Below are 13,483 nucleotides of genomic sequence, written 5' to 3'. Positions count from 1 at the left end.
TAGTAGAATCTGGCTGTTTTCTATTAAGCCCAACAATTAAGAGATCTGTATACATGTAAAATAGTACTATTCTTCTTATTAAATTAGTTTTTGGTGTTGTTTGGGAAAATACAGTGATTTTTCATTAAATATTATTAATGTTAACATATAATGGCTACACTGCTGTTGGTGGGAATGTAAATTGATACAGCCACTATGGAGAACAGTATGGAGATTCCTAAAAAAATTCTGGTATAAAACTATGGTATGACCCAGTAATCTCATTACTGGGCATGTACCCTCAGAAAACCATAATTTAAAAGGACACATGTACTCCAATGTTCATTGAAGCACTATTTCCAATAGCCAGGACATGGAAGCAACCTAGATATCCATCAACAGATGAATGGATAAAGAAGTTGTGGTAAATTTATACAATGGAATATTACTCAGTCATAAAAAGGAACAAATGTGAGTCAGTTGAACTGAGGTGGATGAACCTAGAGCTTGTTATACAGAGTGAAGTAAACCAGAAAGAGAAAAATAAATATTGTGTATTAATGCACATACATGGAATCTAGAAAAATGGTACTGATGAACGTATCTGCAGGGCAGGAATAGAGATGCAGATGTAGAGAATGGGCATGTGGACACAGTGGGGGAAGGAGAAGGTGGGATGAACTGAGAAAGTAGCATTGACATATATACACTACCATGCATAAAAATATACACTACCATTTATAAAATAGATAGCTAGTGGGAAGCTCGTGTATAACAGAGGGTGCCCAGCCCAGTGCTCTGTTTTGACCTAGGGGGTGGGATTGGGGGAAGGCTGGGAGGGAGGCATGGAGATATATATGTATATAGTTAGGGCTATTTGTTGTTATAGTCTGGCAAAAACCAATACAACATTGTAAAGCAATTATTCTCCAATTAAAAAATAATGGGTGCATTATTATTTTTAAATGAACTAATAAACATTTCTGAACAAAATTTGGGGGGCGATCTCACCATTTTTTGAAAGTATTAGGGGATGCTGAGAACAAATGTTTGAGAAGCAGTGGACCAGGGCAATGGTATTCTGTGTCTTACTCTCTTTGACCATGTAGTAACTTTGTGTGGGATTTGACCTCAGACCTTTTATATCATTCATTTTTTAATGTGAAACCAGTTTTCCTGAACTTTTGGAAGGAAGCATGGTTCAGGGTAACTTCATAGAGCTCTCTCTTCTGTTTTCAGGTAGCCTTAAAAAATTCGGCAGCTTATTTTCTGAGATTTCCTGGCTCTGTTGCCTTACCTGCACTTGCTCTGGACCTTTTTCCTTCTTCCTCTGTTGACTCCATCTTGCTCAGTTTCGATTCTAGTTTCAGCAGTTTTTCCCCAGTGTAAGGACTGTCCTTGCATCGAGGGAAGCCCTAATAGGTTCACAGGGGCCAGACTGCTCCAGCTTCTAAAGTCCCTTCCATAAGCCCATGCCACTCCCCTTTTTTGGTTAGGCAGAACTCTCAGTTTCCCCTGCTCCTCTGTAACTGTTCTTCCATGCTTTCCTGGCCATTTTAAGGTCATCTGTCTTCATATCTATCAGATGCTCCATTATTTCCTGCTGCTTTCTCCAGGGCAAGGTCTATGATTTCGTGGAGGTCATATGCCTATTTATTTATTTATTGGCTGTGTTGGGTCTTTGTTGCTGTGCAGGCTTCTTCTAGTTGCAGTGAACTACTCTCTAGCTGTGGGCTTCTCATTGCAGTGACTTGTTTTGTTGCGGAGCACAGGCTCTAGCTGTGTGGCCTTCAGTAGTTGCGGCGGGTGGGCTCAGGAGATGTGGCACAGGGGCTCAGTTGCCCCGTGGCATGTGGAATCTTCCTGAACCAGGGATCGAACCTATGTCCCAAGCATTGGCAGCAGATTTTTAACCACTGGACAACCAGGGAAGTCACCTGTGAGATTTCTTAGATAAGACTAAGACCCCAGACAGTTGTGCCTTTCTCCCGCATTCTCAATCCCTCCCAGCAATAACAGGGAACACAAATCAAGCTTTTTGGGTCATCTGACTGAAATCTCTAGAACTAGCTTTTGGATTAGGAGGTAACATTCCTCTCTCGTTTGGTGGAGCAAGAAGGAAGAAATCATATTTCACATATTTTCAAAAAAAAAAAAAAAACCTCCTAACAAAGATCTCCTTAGTTTTCCAAATTTTGTGCCCTCAAAGTGGATGAAAACTTTAAAAGTTATCAATTTATTGCTTTTACCTTTGTAAATTCTGCACATATTTTAGTCCTTCCTGTGAAATACAGAATGTAGAGTCTGATCTTCTTGCAGCTTGAGTTGAAACTTAAGTAGTGTTAAACTTAAATCTTAAGTAATGTTTCATTTTAATAGGAAAACATTCATTTCCTCTATATTCTGTTATAGCTATAGAGGTCAATTTAATATTCACTGACAATATTTTCTAATAGTATTTGTTATTGCTGTTCAACCACTCAGTCGTGTCTAACTCTTTGCAACCCCATGGACTGCAGCACTCCAGGCTTCCCTGTCCATCACCAACTCCTGGAGCTTGCTCAAACTCATGTCCATTGAGGCAGTGATGCCATCTAACCATCTCATCCTCTGTCATCCCCTTCTGCTCCTGACTTCAATCTTTCCCAGCATCAGGGTCTTTTCTAATGAGTCAGCTCTTCGCATCAGGTGGCCAAAGTATTGGAGCTTTGGCTTCAGCATCAGTCCTTCCAGTGAATATTCAGGACTGATTTCCTCTAGGATTGACTGGTTTGATCAATAGTATATCCTTTCTTATTCTCATAGTATATCCTTTCTTGTTCCCAATCTTGTGGTTCTTTTTTTTATATTAGGTTTGACAGAGACTTACCCATTTTATTGATTCTCTTCAAATATTAAATTTTGAGAGTTTACTTATATTTTTATAACTTTTCAATTATCTCGACCTTTTTAAAAATTCATTATTTTCAATTGAAGGATAATTGCTTTACAATATTGTATTGGTTTCTGCTGTATTCCACATGAATCAGTCATAGGTATACATATGTCCCCTCCCTCTTGAACTTCTCTCCCACCTTCTACCCCATCCTATCCCTCTATATTGTCACAGATTACTGATTTGAGCTCCTTGCGTCATATAGCAAATTCCCACTGGCTAGCTATTTTACATATGGTAGCATATGTTTCGATACTACTCCCTCCATTAGTCCCACCCTCTCCTTCTCCCCACTGTGTTCACAAATCTATTCTCCATGTCTGCGTCTCCAGTGCTGCTCTGTTAATAGGTCTATCAGTACCATCTTTCTAGATTCCATATATATGAGTTAATAAACAATATTTGTTTTTTGCTTTCTGATTTACTTCACTCTGTATAATAGGCTGTAGGTTCATCCACCTCATTAGAACTAACTCATATGTGTTCCTTTTTATGGCTGAGTAATATTCCTATATATATATATATATATACATATATATATATATGTACACACACACACACACCACAGCTTCTTTATCCATTCATCTGTTGATGGACATCTAGATTGCTTCTATGTCCTAGCTATCGTTAATAGTGCTTCAGTGAACTCTGGGGTACATGTGTCTTTTTCAGTTATGGCTTTCTGAGGATACATGCCTGTAGTGGGGTTGTTGGGTCATATGGTAGTTTTTATCTGTGGTTGTTGTTTTTTAAGGTATCTCCATTGTTGTTGTTGTTCAGTCGCTTAGTCATGTCTGACTCTGCAACACCATGGACTAAAGAACACCAGGCTTCCCTGTCCTTCACTATCTCCTGGAGTTAGCTCAAACTTATGCCCATTGAGTCGGTGATGCCATCCAATCATCTCATCCTCTGTCACCCCCTTCTCCTCCTGCCCTTAATCTTTCCCAGCATCAGAATGTTTTCTAATGAGTCGGCTTTTCATACTGTCCTCCATAGTGGCTGTATCAACTTACATTCCTACCAGCAGTACAAGAGGGTTTCCTTTTCTTCACACTCTCTCCAGGATTTATTGTTTGTAGCTTTTTTGATGATGGCCATTCTGACCAATGTGAGGTGATATCTCATTGTAGGTTTGATTTGCATTTCTCTAATAATGAGCAATGTTGAGCATCTGTTCATGTGTTTATAAGCCATCTGTATGTCTTCTTTGGAGAAGTGTCTGTTCAGGTCTTTTTCCTATTTTTTGATCGGGTTGTTTGTTTTTCTGGTAATGAGTTGCATGAGCTGCTTGTATATTTTTGGAGATTATTCCTTTGTCAGTTGTTTCATTTGCTATTATTTTCTCCAGTTATGAGGGTTGTCTTTTCACCTTGTTTATAGTCCCTTTGCAAAAGCTTTTAAGTTTAACTAGGTCCCACTTGTTTATTTTAATTTCCATTATTCTAGGAGATGGGTCATAGAGGATCTTGCTGTAATTTATGTCACAGAGTGTTCTGCCAATGTTTTTCTCCAGGAGATTTATAATTTTTGGTCTTTATATTTAGGTCTTTAATCCATTTTGAGTTTATCTTTGTGTATGGTGTTAGGAAGTATTCTAACTTCATTCTTTTACACTTAGCTGCCCATTTCCCCAGCACCACATATTGAAGAGACTATCTTTTCTACATTGTATATTCTTGCTACATTTGTCAAAGATAAGGTACCCGTAGGTGCATGGATTTATCTCTGGGATTTCTATCTTGTTCCATTGGTCTATATTTCTGTTTGTGCCAGTATCATACCATCTTAATGACTATAGCTTTGTAGTATAGTCTGAAATCAAGAACCAACATTTTATTTATTAATTACTTTTTATTGTTTTTTTTTGGTTTCCTTGTTGTTCTTTTACTACTTTTTAAAAAGTAAATCCACTTATAGAGCTACTATGTGATCCTAAAACCCCACTCCTAGGCATATACCCAATGAAAAAAATGGTCCAAAAGAGTACATGTACGCTGATGTTCATTGCAGCCCTGTTAACAATAGCCAAGACATGAAAGCAACCTAAATGCCCATCAACAGAGGAATGGATAAATAAAATGTGGTACATATATACAATGGAATATTACTCAGTCATTAAAATGAATGAAATAATGCCATTTGCAGCAACATGAATAGACCTAGAGACTGTCGTGCTGAGTGAAATAAGTCAGACAGAGAAGGAGGAATATTGTATGACATCATTTATATGTGGGATCTAAACAGAAATAATATAAATAAACTTATTTACAAAACAGAAATAGCCTCACAGACTTAGACAATGGACATATAGTTGCCAGGGAGAGAAATAGGGGAAGAGATAATTACGGAGTTTGGGATCAACATGCACATACTGCTATATTTAAAATGGATAACCAATAGGGTCCTACTGTATAGCACAGGGAACTCTGCTCAATAGTATGTGGCAGCCTGGATGGGAGGGGAGCTTGGGGGAGAATTGTTATTGTTGTTTAATTGCTAAGTCGTGTTCAGCTCTTTGCCACTCCATGGACTGTAGCCCACCAGGCTCCTCTGTCCATGGGATTTCTCAGGCAAGAATACTGGAGTGGGTTGCATTTTCCTCTTCCAGAGGATCTTCCTGACCCAGGAATGCAACCTGTGTCTCTTGCATTGGCAGGCAAATTCATTACTGCTGAGCCCCCAGGGGAGATTGGATACAAGTATATCCATTCTGAGTCCCTTTGCTATCCACCTGAAATTATCATAGCATTGTAAATCAGCTATAGTTCAATATAAAATAGAAAGTTTAAAAAAGTAAATCCATTTATTTTAGTTCCTCAGGCTATGTATTTTCCTCAGAGTACAGTTTTAGCTGTGACCCATTGGTTTTCTTACAAAGTAATCTTTTTAAATATTTTCTATATAATTTGTAATTTCAGATTTAATTTCCTCTTTGATCAATAAAATTTTATATAAAATTAATGGAATATGAAATAATAGTCATGGAGATAAGCAAAGACAACAAGAAGTGAATTTGAACCCCCAAATTTTATATCATACCTGAAGCAATAATTCTGTCAAAGGAAGAGATAAATTTTGAAGAGAAGAAATAAACTTTTGGATTGTTTGTCAATTCAATTAATGAAGATGAAAAAATTATACAAACATGCTGCAAAAGAGTTTATATTACTTTGTGATTTGGCAGAAAATACTGGACAAAAAATAATCACCTAAATTCATGTAAAGTTTACAGTGATAGTACCAATGACAAATGGGTTAATGATCATCATCAATTCAAATAGAATTTAAGGTTAGCCAATGAACAAGAAAACTGAAATGACCTGAAATCTCTATAGAGATTTCCTCAAATTTGACAGCAATCTTACAAAATAACATGACAATATCACTAACATATTTAATGCTGAAGGAAATTTTTTAAGTCATCATTAATAAAAACAAGTTTTGATCAACCAGGCTAGAAGAACTGAGTCATCTATTTTCTCTATGGAAAATAATATTATAAAATTATTGTGATATGAAGAGGCAATCAAAGAATATGCAGCCAAATTATTATAAAGAAATGTCAGGACTTAAACATATTATAATAATTTTCTGAATTATTTAAAGTTTGTAGACAAACATTTTTCCTAGTCTAAATAAATATTGATGTTTTATCTAATTTTATATTTATAAAATAAAATTATAATATATTTAAAATATATATATATGCATTTAAAGAATATCTTTTCCCTTCCCTTCCACAAATTCATATGCTTTAGGACTCACAAAACTCATTTGCTCAGAACTGGACTAATTTCAGTTGTCTGGCTTCTCATTCTGGAGAAGGAAATGGCAACCCACTCCAGTATTCTTGCCTGGAGAATCCCAGGGACAGGGGAGCCTGGTGGTCTGCCGTCTATGGGGTTGCACAGAGTTGGACATGACTGAAGTGACTTAGGAGCAGCAGCAGACTTCTCATTCAGACACATTCTACTTATGCCGGCTGATTTCTTAAGAGTGGTAGTGATTGTGCTGTCCATGTACTGTGTGGGGTGGGTTTTCTAAGGGATCTAAGGCTGAAAGTAACACCAGTTCCCAGGTTTCTTAGCATGCCCCCAAGCATAATTTAGAAAAGATGAAATGCAAACTTATTTGAGGGCCATTTGGAACACTGCAATCAAATCGAATCACTGCCTTGCTCCTTGCATGAAATACACTCCAGATGGATCAAAGATTGAAATATAAAAAGCAAAGTTATAAAATATATAGGAGAATTATTATACAATATCAATGTGGAAGAGAATTTTTAAGTTTGATACAAATCCCAGAGAATGTAGAAGAAAGAACTGATAAATTTTAGTGAATAAAAATTAAAACAAAAACTGCTTGCAAAGAACTAATAAAGTGAAAAGACAACTGACAAATTGAGGAAAAAAGCTGTTTATAACACATATCCCATAGAGTTTATTTTCTTAATATAAAAAGAGTTCCTACACATTAATAAGTAAAAGCATCAATAGGCTAACAGAAAAATAGGCAAAGTGTGTTAACAGATAGTTTATAGAAAAAGAAATATAGATGATTTGTGAGCATATAAAAAGTTGTTCAGTCAGCCTTAAATAAGGCTTAAATAAGAGAAACACAAATTAAAACTGGAAAGATTGGCAAAGATCCAAATTGTAACACATTGTGTAGGTGAAGATATTAGCAAGTAGGAAATTGTTGGTGCAAGAGTAAATCAGTACATCTTCCAGAAAGGGCAGATTGAATTAGACACAGCAGAGACTTCCCTGCGCTCTCATGGTTAAGACACCACATTTCCACTGTGGAGGATGCAGGGGATTCCATCCCTGGTCACAGAACTAAGATCCCACATGCCACAGGGTACCACACACAAAAAAGTTAGACACAGAAATGTCATTTCTAAAAGTTAATCACATAGATAGGTCTACATTTGTAAATTGCTACAAGTAGAAAAGTACACATTAGCAAAGTAATGCTCAAAATTCTCCAAGGTGGGCTTCAACAGTACATGAACTGTGAACTTCCAGATGTTCAAGCTGGATTTAGAAAAGACAGAGGAACCAGAGATCAAACTGCCAACATCCGTTGGATCATCGAAAAAGCAAGAGAGTTTCAGAAAAACATATACTTCTACTTTAGTGACTATGCCAAAGCTTTTGACTGTGTGGATCACAATAAACTGTGGAAAATTCTTCAAGAGATGGGAATACCAGACCACTTTACCTGCCTCCTGAGAAATCTGTATGCTCAAGAAGCAACAGTTAGAACTGGACATGAAACAATGGACTGGTTCCAAACTGGGAAAGGAGTACCTCAAGGCTGTATATTGTCACCCTGCTTATTTAACTTATATGCAGAGTGAAGAAAATGAAAGTGAAAGTCACTCAGTCATGTCTGACTCTCTGTGACTCCGTGGACTATACAGTCCATGGAATTCTCCAGGCCAGAATACTGGAGTGGGTAGAATTTCCCTTCTTCAGGGCATCTTCCCAACCCAGGGATTGAACCCAGGTCTTCCACACTGCAGGCAGATTCTTTAACAGCTGAGCCACGAGGGAAACCCTATATGCAGAGTACGTTTTGTGAAATGCAGGGCTGGATAAAGCACAAGCTGGAATCAAGACTGCCGGGAGAAATATCAACAATCTCAGATATGCAGGTGACACCACCACCCTTATGGCAAAAAGCAAAGAGGAACTGAAGAGCCTCTTGATTAAAGTGAAAGGAGAGTGAAAAAGCTGGGTTAAAAGTCAACATTCAGAAAACTAAGATCATGGCTTCCAGTCCCATCTCTTCATGGCAAATAGATGGGGAAAAAATGGAAAAAGTGGCAGATTTTATTTTCTTGGGCTCCAAAATCACTGCACATGGTGATGCTTGCTCCTTGGAAGAAAAGCTATGACAAACCTAGACAGCATATTAAAAAGCAGAGACATTGCTGACAAAGGTCCACCTAGTCAAAGCTATGGTTTTTCCAGTAGTCATGTATGGATGTGAGAGCTGGACTATAAAGAAAGCTGAGTGCCAAAGAATTGATACTTTTGAACTGTGGTTTTAGGGAAGACTCTTGAGAGTCCCTTGGACTGCAAGGAGATCAAACCAGTCAATCCTAAAGGAAATCAGTCCTGAATATTCATTAGAAGGACTGATGCTGAAGCTGAAGCTCCAATACTTTGGCCACCTAATGTGAAGAACTGACTCATTGGAAAAGACCCTGATGCTGGGAAAGATTGAAGGCGGGATGGGAAGGAGATAACAGAGGATGAGATGGTTGAATGGCATCACCGACTCGATGGACACGAGTTTGAGCAGGCTTCGGGAGTTGGTAATGGGCAGGGAAGACTGGCGTGCTGCAGTTCATGGAATCACAAAGAGTCAGACAGGACTGAGCGACTGAACTGAACTGACAAGTAGAAAGGCATTCATTGTACATTGTTTCTAGTAACAAAATGTTGGAAGCAACCTGTCTATCAAAAGGGATTGGCTAAACACTATGTAGCCATAAACAAGAAGAAAGCAGCTCCAGGTAGATATGAAACCATCTTAAAGACACATCATTAAAAGTGTAATATTCAGGGACAGCACTGACTTTTAAATGGATATAGTCAATGCTTGGGCTTCCCTGATGGCTCAGATAGTAAAGAATCTACATATAATGCAGGAGACCCAGGTTCGATCCCTGAGTTGGGAAGATCCCCGGGAGAAGGGAATGGCAACCCACTCCAGGATTCTTGCCTGGAGATTTCCATGGACAGAGGAGCCTGGCTGGCTACAGTCCATGGGGTCGCAAAGAGTCAGACATGACTGAGTGACTAACACATATATTCAATGCTTATGTTTTCATGGAATATCTCCTAAAGATAGCGGTTGCCTTTAAGTAGAGAACTAGAATGTGGGTAGGAAGACTTATTTTTATTACAAATCCTTTTGCCATTTTTGAATGTTCTTACCTCTTAAAATACTACGTTTATTTATTAAAAATAAGAGATGTCCTATAACTAGGCTAGTGAATATCGGAGAATTGGTAGTTCTTTCTCTAAAAGGCACGTTATTGGGTACACAGAGGAAAAGCAAGGTGGTTCAAGGCTTAAATATAAGATTATCCTCTGGTAATAAGATTCTCACTCTAACAGTGATCTATGAATGGTTGCTGAAAAGTTTCCTAACTATCCAAATCCCACTCAGGGTCTAACCTCAGGAGAACACAAAAATCTAAAATCAAAGCCTAGTTAGCTGTATTGCAGTTATCTATCCAAAAGAAGACTAAGCTGATAGATGGTACCCGTGGGACCTGGCCAGCATTAGCTCTCAAAAAGGGAGGCCAAAGAGTACAATTTGATACAATTCATCTAGTACTGGTTAAAGAAGATGTTCTGTCTTAGTTTTCCTATAAAACGAATAACTGCCATGATCTCCAAGTTGTGGTTAAAAACATGGCTTTTGAATATAAACAGACCTGGCTTCAAATATGGTCCTTTTTTACATCTAGGTGATCTTAGGCGAAAGCCAATTCTCTGAGCCTCAGTTTACACACTCCCTAGTGGCTCACACTGTAAAAAATCTGCCTGCAGTGCAGGAGATCTGGGTTTGACCCCTGAGTTGGGAATATGTCCTGGAGAATGAAATGGCTATCTACTCCAGTATTCTTGCCTGGAGAATTCTTTGGACAGAGGAGTCTGGTGGGCTACAGTCCATAGGGTCTCAAAGAGTCAGATATAACTGAGCAACTAACATTACACTACATTAAAATGGCGATAATAATTTTTTACCTAAATGCTTCTGTGGATTAAAGAAAATAACAGAAAAAGCCCAGTACAGAGGCCAGTATGTAGTTGGTACTCACTGAATAATACTATTATTTTCTTTTACCTGCTTTTATCATCTCTGAAACTTTAGGTTCTAAAGATCAATTAACAATGGAAACAAAATTGAGTCTTCTAGGTAGGGTCTCTCAGAAGTTGAGAGAGGCTCCAGACCATTTTCACTCTCTCCTTCATTTATTTTTGAGGTTCTCTCTCTCATACACATACACACACACACATATATCTCCAAAACTAGGTTTTAAAAAATTGTTTTAAATGCTGTTTATGTCAAGTGTCGTGAAGTGTGTTTGTGTTATTCACATAAAAATTACATTTGAAACATTAATGTATGCTGCAACACAGGCAGACCTGTGGTAGATGAAAGTTTTACAATGAATGCCTTCCTCTTTTAGTCACTGTGCATCTCTGGGACTGTATGGATGCCCTCCTGAGATGAGAACATCAAACGTCTATAGTTGAAGCTCTTCATGAATGTGAGAACCAGTCAAATGGCTGTCCTGAATCCCCAGCTTAGTGAAAGGCCCTGTTCTAAAGAGTTAGGCCCAATAAGCAGGCAAACCCCTCTGCTGGGCTGCAAAAGACAGATACGTTTCTCTCTTCCAATTGCTCAGCACTTCTAACTTGCCAACGACAAAAGCCAGCATTTGTGTCTTGTGTCTTCATCTCAGTTGGCGTGACAGTCTTTAGTGCTAATCTGGGCAGGCTGCCCCTTGGAGGCCCGGATAATACCCTTGGAACTCAGGGAAAACTCAATTCATTCACATTTCCCTGTATAATGGAGAGTTGCTTCAGTCCAGTTAAAATCAAGGAACGATACAGTTAAAAGACTTTTCAAGAAGCAGGAAATAACTCCTAAGTGGGGTCTTCAGTTGGATACCAAAGAGAAATCGCCCATTTTCTCCCTGGTTGAGTGAGTTTTTGCTGCTGACCTGTAAATTCTACCCTATTTCAAATTTGCTGGCTGAGAAATTAATGGAAACTGAGCTGGGAATTTTTTCTTTCTTACTCTTATGTGTGATGCCTTATTTAAAATAATTCAGACTCAAAGTGAATTTCTAGCAAATGGTGCTCTGGCTGCTATTAAATTTATTGATGGTGAATCCATCATCCCTGCTTTTTATGTATGATGTTGCTGATGTGGTGTTTTTTTTTGTTTGTTTGTTTGTTTGTTTTTTAAACACTATGGTGAGATTTTCTGAAAATTCACCTCTTCCATCTGCCCCATAGTGCAAAAAGAGACTTCAGGCTAAGATACTATTTAGCAAATTAATTTACCATGGTGAGATTTTACAGCAAAGTTTTTCAAAACCACTAAGTAAAGCACACTTCTTTCTAATATACTTGGATTTTTTGATGTGCTAAGATTTTATATAAATTTGTTATTTATCTTGATGAAAGCCAGATAAATAAATGCTCCTATTGTGCCTAATAACTCAACTCTTTGCTTTCACAAGGCCAGAGCAAGGCTGAAAGGAAATTCATCTCAAAGCTATTAAGAAAAACCAGATAGAAAAGGAGCATAAAAATAAAATGCACTCTGGTGAAAGGGCCAGACCCTCTTCCAGACTGCTCTACATCATCTCAGCTACGTAGATGGAACAAAGATTTAGAGTTCTAAACAGAAATCAAGAATAGAAAGAAATGATGTGGGATGGCCTGAGAAAGAGATCAATCTATCCTGTGTTCAGAGGAGACACAGGGAGAAAAAGAAATCATTTAGCAAAAAAAGTCTCAACAGCCTAAACCAGAAATAACATATCCCACCCCCAAACTGCCACCATGGTCCCCATTTGAATACACCTCAAAAGCAGCCCTTGTTTCCATTGCTCAGTTTCCTGCCCAGGCTTGCAAGGAACTAAACAAAGGAAGTGAAGAAACCACCTGGATGCCTAGGGAATTGGTTGGTTCTAACTTTTAAGTTGTCACTGAAGCCCTTGGTGGCCAGACTACAAAGAAATTCTGACCAGTGATTCAGACCTTGAGGGTTTCCTCTAATAACCCACCTTGAGTGACTTTTCTTTTAAAGTTCCTGCAACCACATAGCCCAGAGCTTGACGTCTCTCTGTCTCCTTGTATCATCTTTTAGATGCCTGCATGTCTTAACTTTCCATCAAGTTGGAAGACCTTGTGAATTCCTGAAAAACCTAGATTTTTATTCCTATCTACCTAATGCAATTTCCTTAGCTGCAATGTTTTTCTCATTTTTTCTGGGTCCAAATCCTGTCTATCCCTCAAAGACTGGCTAAAGCTATTTCCAATTTGAGAAATTTTCTGTAGCAGCATCAGTCATTCTTAGCGGCCACCTTCTTCTTATGTTTGGAGAATCACCCTTTTAAGGCACTGTCCTCTGTCCACAGGGTGCTCACTTTCCTGGCCTCCTTTGTACCTGTGGTATGGCTATGGGACGTAGGCTCTCCCAGTGAAATGCCCCTTACCCTAAACTATCCATGAGAAGAAGCAGCGAGCATGCAGAATACATTCTGGCAGCCAGTGGGGGCTGTAGCAGTGGTAGATAATCTGGATTTCAAAAGCAGGAACGGCTGTGCTTCCTGTAGCTGAATTCTGCGTTGGTCATGACTTCTGGGCAAGCAACACAGTCTGTGCCCAACAGCAATGACCATGATGCATTTGACATTACAGTCGCCTGAATAATTTGGAGCATTTTTTCCCACCTCTACAACCTTAAGCCTAGTTCTTCAATCTCCCAGAGATTCTGTAAGCTACCCACTAGTTTTTTCTT

This window comes from Bos grunniens, chromosome 11, assembly GCF_055505025.1.
Source record: "Bos grunniens cultivar Pamir isolate PY7600 chromosome 11, Bosgru_T2T1.0, whole genome shotgun sequence".
NCBI lineage: Eukaryota > Metazoa > Chordata > Mammalia > Artiodactyla > Bovidae > Bos > Bos grunniens.
The sequence above is the reverse complement of the archived record's forward strand: the minus strand, read 5'-3'. Positions refer to the sequence as shown.